Below are 6,000 nucleotides of genomic sequence, written 5' to 3' on the forward strand. Positions count from 1 at the left end.
GCAGAATGTCCAACTGTTTGTCCCTTTATTAACTCATCCTAGACTACTTCTAAAAACAAAGTTCCCCACTGCCTGCTCCCCTGTTGTCACTAGACCACCAGCACCCTAGACAAGGTTTTTAACCTGCCAGCTGTGTTTAAAAAAATGTAAAACCAGCACAGGCAGCTGATATACCTACTCTTATACAAATTCTAAACCAAGCCACTGTGTAGCTATTTTCACTGTAGTAAGGCCTGACTCAAAGGCTTTTCATCTTTCACTTCCTAATTCTGAGACCTATTCTAGGCTCTTGTTAGAAGTCTGGCCACAAAATAACAATTACAGTAGCACTTATTTCTGCATATTTTCTTTTAGGATAACTTAAGGAAAAATATATACATGATAGTCATAAAACGCACCAAACCACCACATAGACAAGACGATACAAGACATTTCACGGTATGGGCTATATGGACAATTACTTTGCCAATTATTACCTAGGAGTCAGCAAACTAGGTCCCCTGGCCAAATCCTGTCCACAGATGGCTTGTTTTTGTTTGGCTCTTGAGACAATAATGTAAAAATTATGTTTTTGGCCGGGCGCGGTGGCTCAAGCCTATAGTCCCAGTACTTTGGGAGGCCGAGACGGGCGGATCACGAGATCAGGAGATCGAGATCATCCTGGCTAACACAGTGAAACCCCCTCTCTACTAAAAAATACAAAAAACTAGCAGGGTGAGGTGGCGGGCGCCTGTAGTCCCAGCTACTTGGGAGGCTAAGGCAGGAGAATGGTGTAAACCCAGGAGGCGGAGCTTGCAGTGAGCTGAGATCCGGCCACTGCACTCCAGCCTGGGTGTCCCAGCAAGACTCCATCACAAAAAAAAAAAAAAAAAAAATTATGTTTTTAAAAGATTATAAAAAACAAACAAACAGGAACATTCAACCAAGACTGCAAAACCTAAAATATTTGATTATCTAGCACTCCACAGAAAAAGTTTGCCGACCCCTGATCTAAGCCACATAAACAGACACATACAAGCTATCTATTACACATAAAGCTTAAGCTATTAATATGTCAAAGCTGAGGTATAGTTCTTTCAGTGATAGGTTCCTAATGATACAAACTGTCTTGTCCAGCTCTGCCTATTTTCCTCTTCTGATGCCCTGGTGCTTAAGCTAACATCTCGACCTAATTTTCTTTCTTCGTCCCAATTTCTGTCCTTGGATGCTCTTGGACTACTTATTCTACTACTACTTCCAACTCTGCCTGTGAATCTCTTTTGGAATGCCTTTCTCTTTGTTATCTAAATCGTTTCTAAGTTTCCTCTGACTTCCTCCAAATGCCTTCCAGGATTTTTCTAGCCCTCACTGGCTTCACTTTCCTTTAAATTCCAGTTGGTGTCACACAACTTAATAATACCATATTATATTTTTGGCTAGTGATACTATTAGTCTAGTACCCCCAACTAGTTTGTAAACTACTTGAAGGAAGGAAGACTTCACACTATGTCTGCATCTCCACTTTAATAACATCACATCACCCTGTAAGCACATGCCACCTCCCAGAGGCAGTTCTCAATCTTGGAGGAAAAAATAGCCCAAGGACTGGTAAACGGGTGATAAGTGATTGGAAAGATCAAAAGATGACACCCACAAAGCAACCTGATGGAAGACCATAGGCTACACAGAAAACTTGAAAGTATATATTAAAGACAAGCAAAATCACAATAGTGGGAAGATTAGAAAGGTAAGAATAAATCTAGATATAAAAAGAGACCACTGAATAATTCTCTGAAATAAGACCAAAATATTAAGAAAATTATAAAAGCTCACAATACATGTAAAAGTACAAAATTTGCCTTTTAACATTAATGGCCACTAATTTCCTTTTAATAAGTAGTTCTTAACATTAATACACACGGGGGCCATATTTCTTCTTTTGCAATGTGATAAAACTGAAGCAGTAAAAGGCTCAATGGAATAAATATGCACCATATTCTAAACCTTTGGAATTACAATATTGTGAATTTATTTGAAGTCTGCTAGGCATTGCTTAAAAATAACAAAAAAAGAAAAAAAAAAAAAAACCAGAAACACCAATCAGTTATCTGGCTAATAAAATAGGAAATCATGTGCATATTCCTACACCATTCTCAAAGACACGATCTAGATTCATTTTCATTCAAAAATGCACCAACAATGTTTTTTTAAAAAACCCTTTTGATTACTTCATCAAATTGTATTTTAAAAATACAGGCAGATTATAAAATACACAAGCCTTGGATGTCATGAACATTTTAAAACATGCAAATGTTTTAAAACAGCGCAAATATTACTAAAACTGGATGAAGTATAAATTAAATGCTCTTTCCCTAAAACTACGTAAGACAATGAAAATATGAATCATGCATTCCCTCTTTTTTTCGGGGGGTTAAGGATCTCTCAGCCCTTAGCTATGTCTGGCTGGTCAGGGAAGAGGGAGAAAATTTTAAATTATAATAAAATATGCTTACTATTATATTGTAGAAATGTGACTAGTAAAGAGGAAATCATTAAATGTGTGTTAAAATAAATCAGGTCTCAATTACTCACATGGAGAGAGGAAGTGAAGACAGACGTCACCAAAAGAAGATAATCCTAGAATGTTTTTTTAATGCTTATCATTAATTTGGGAGAAATTAATTACTCTTATAACTATGCTTGAGGCTGTTAACCAGGATTTTATTTTTCCTGAGCATTCAATGATTTGGAGGATTCAGACAAAAGGGAAAAAGAGGGAGTTAATTCAGAAGCATACAGGTGGCTAATGGTAGCCAGCCTAGGATAAAAAATTTTCCAGTTAACCTACACATAGAAAACTAACAGATGAGCTATGAAATGAAACAAGACAATATAGTAAAATTTAAGGTAGTAGTGCTAAAAAATTTAAATATAAGATTTAACATTAAAAATGTAATAAGGTATTTCTCCTGTCATTATCCCTTCTTCCCACTAACTGGTGTTATTAGAAAGCAAGATTAGTAGGCTACAAAGCTAAAAGCAACATTTCAGGTCATATTTTACAAAAGATGTGGTAAAAATCCATCATTGTTTTCTGTTGGGCCACCATCTGTCTCAGTGAGTACTTTATCTCATTACTTAAGAAAAATTAATTCAACCAAGAAAATATCCAAAAGGCAGGGGATTCAACTCACTTGAACATTTGTAGGTGATACAAGATGTCAAGAGTTAGTAAATACGCAAAAACTAAATATTTATCCAAACACAAGATCAGAACCACAAAACTCAATTCGTTTCTGCCTAACATATGGCTCAAACTCCTGAGTGGCATATGTTTAGTACTGGAGCTGGTAACAGCATGGTGATAAAATATTATAGTAAGAGTTCAACTGTTATTTCATTCCTACAATACAGAAGCATACACACTTTGGTTTCAAGAACTAAAAACACGACCACAGTAAGAAGCAAAATAATTATGTTGTTCAGTTTTAAAAACCCATAGTGAACACGCAATGATTGTATCGTAAAAAGAAAAAAAAAAAACTCATCAGCCTGTGACTCTTATTTAATAGACAGTCAGACACAAAGGTGTCCAAAGGAACTTACGTAAAAACCTTACAAAAGAAAATCTCGAATTCACAATCTCTAGCACCCCCAGCAAATCATCGCATTCCACCCTCTCAAATATCCCAAGGCTTGTAACGCCAACAATTGAATAAAAGAACAATTAACGACCAAATCCATTAAAACAGCCCCTCTTCTGCCCGCAATTTGACAGCGAAATTATCTGTTCATTTTCCTTTACCTAACACATGACGACGTTTCCAAAGCCGTGTCAAAAGTTCGAAGATTCAGGTTAAAACTGGGCGAGGACTGCAGCCTCGAGTCCACCTCCCGACTGAACAGGTGGTTAACTCGCCCGGGGAGAGGAACTGCCAGGTACTGGAGGCAGCCACGCAGGATCAAACACAGAGGGCGGGTTTTCGAGGTTTTAACCCCAAGATGAGCGGGGAAAACTCTCTTCAGAAAAGCGTTCAAGTTCGGCGGCTGCCGGGCGTCCAAAGCCGAAGGCGCGGCGGGTGCTGGGCGATCCTCTCGGAAGGATTCCGCCCCCGCCCCCGAGCCCTCCCGAGCTACGCGGCTCGCCGCGGGGAGGAGGCGGGGGACAGAGGGGAGGGCTGCCCGCGCACCCGCGCCACCTCCCTCGGGCTGGATGGCGACCCCGGCCGCGCCCCCGCAAGCGCGTCCTGGCTAGGCTCGGCCCCGGCAGGTGCCAGACTAGTTGACGGGTCCTGTCCCCGGCCCCACTGCCCCTCTGCCCATCTGCCCACAGCGCGCCCACAGAAAGGGGTGGCCCGGGTCCCTCGACGGGGCCGAGCCCTGCAGGGTGCCCCGGCCCTCAGTCCCAGCCTAACGGTTTCCGCGGCGCCTCCTCCGGGGCGGGACGGGGTTGGGACGGCTCGGTGTCCCCCGCCTTTCGCGGAGGGAGTGCCCGCGCTCTCACCTCCGACTCACGCCGTTCTGAGGCAGAAGAAGGCGGCTCCTCTGGCGCCTCTTCTTAGGGTTCCTGATCGTTTTCTCTCTACCTCAGCTGCAGAGTCAGCTCTGAGGGCCGCCGCGGCCGCCGGCGCGCTGACTGTTGGGGTTGTTTCCTGGCAGTGACGCCGCCGCCTCAGCCCCTCTCTTCGCTCCCTCTCCGCGTAGCTCCCGCTTTCTGTTTCACCCGAGGGACCACGAACGCCGCCGCCGCCATGCTTACTACGGAGCCGGGAGGAGGAGCCCGAAGTCGGTGCGCCGAGTGCGGCTGCGCGGGCCCAGCCGACGGCGCCCTCGGCCGGGACCCCGAACCCCCGCCTCGAGCCCGCGGCGCCGGGGCTCTCTCACCGGAACGCGAGTGCCCCGCAGGGCCACCGGCGTGCGGCGGCTGAGCGGCTGCGTTCGGCTCCCGGAGCGCCCACACCCTCTTGGGCTTCCGGCTTTCTCCCCAGGCCCGGCTGCGCCTGGCTCGTGGTAGCATCCGCTGTGGCCAGGCTCGGAGCCACATTCAGGAAAAGTGGAGTTCATGGAGGTTCCTAGAGCCACTCACACAATTCTCAATCCACATTTCAAAAGGCTCCCCCGAGACGCACCCTGTCAGCCCCTTTCCGAAGGCACCCGAACTTAAGGCTGGCAGGTGCTTTAAAAGACACTCCAGCCAAGGACGAGGAAGCCTCTGAAATGGGCTTGGAGGTTTCTAATCCCAAATACTTCGAACCCGGGATCTGGATAGCAAGCAAAAATATTTCGGTATTTACTCAGTTGAAAACGTGGGGAGTGGCTTCGCGGTCTCTTCGCCAGCCAAATCGCGTGAAAAACCTCAATTTTTACAACAGCACGAAGACTTACAAGTGAAGGCAGCAGCGGCTTCCTGGAACCTGAAGCAATGCGGGGCGCTGCAATAATGCCTGAGGGCTGCTGACTTACAGTTGCCACCGAAGACGTGGGGAGTGGGTAGTCCTTGGGCCGGGGAGTCCAACCCCAGGAAGTGCCCTTTCAAAAGTGGTGATGGATGTAACAAGCTGCATGTCCGGGATTTATTTCAGTGTATTAATTGTGCGATCTTTTAAAATAGCTATATTTTTAAAACTGTTCTACAGAAGAATCTTTAAAACGTGCTTATTCTCTATAGTCTTAAAGAATACAATGGTTAATGAAATCCTTTGTTGATAACTGACCCTCAAACCGATATCCTGGCCATACGTTCAAGTCCCAGAGGATTGCTACGGTGTATAGAATCCCCGCTTTGGTGCTCTCCCCTTTTCCCTCTTTGGAATGTTCTCATCACATCTTCTAAAATCTGTCACTGCTTTTCATCTCATCTGCCTCTATCCACTCTGATCCTTCCTCTTATTCTTTCTGCTTTACTGTATTTTTTTTACTCTTTTCTCCTTTCTCGCCTGGTTTTCTCTGCGGCTCCAGGTGAAGATTGATGGCATGTTTATATCCGCAGCCAGCTAATGAGAGGTTTCTTGTCTTCTGGTT

General features: G+C 44.7%; 1 protein-coding gene across 2 annotated transcripts in view; it reads right to left on the reverse strand.

Annotated features, from left to right (window-relative positions):
• The window catches only part of FNDC3A (fibronectin type III domain containing 3A), a 223,825-nt gene extending 219,073 nt beyond the window's left edge, over positions 1–4,752 (reverse strand). Inside the window, exon 1 of one of the 2 annotated variants that reach the window (XM_023187363.2) lies at positions 3,785–4,419. The gene's annotated coding sequence lies outside the window, so the exon portion shown is untranslated. Of the gene's footprint in view, positions 1–3,784; positions 4,420–4,483 lie in introns of those variants that run through there. The other variant, XM_023187362.2, reaches the window with a different exon arrangement.
• Between the last annotated feature and the right edge of the window lie 1,248 nt (positions 4,753–6,000).

This window comes from Piliocolobus tephrosceles, chromosome X (genome assembly GCF_002776525.5).
Source record: "Piliocolobus tephrosceles isolate RC106 chromosome X, ASM277652v3, whole genome shotgun sequence".
Taxonomy (NCBI): Eukaryota; Metazoa; Chordata; class Mammalia; order Primates; family Cercopithecidae; genus Piliocolobus; species Piliocolobus tephrosceles.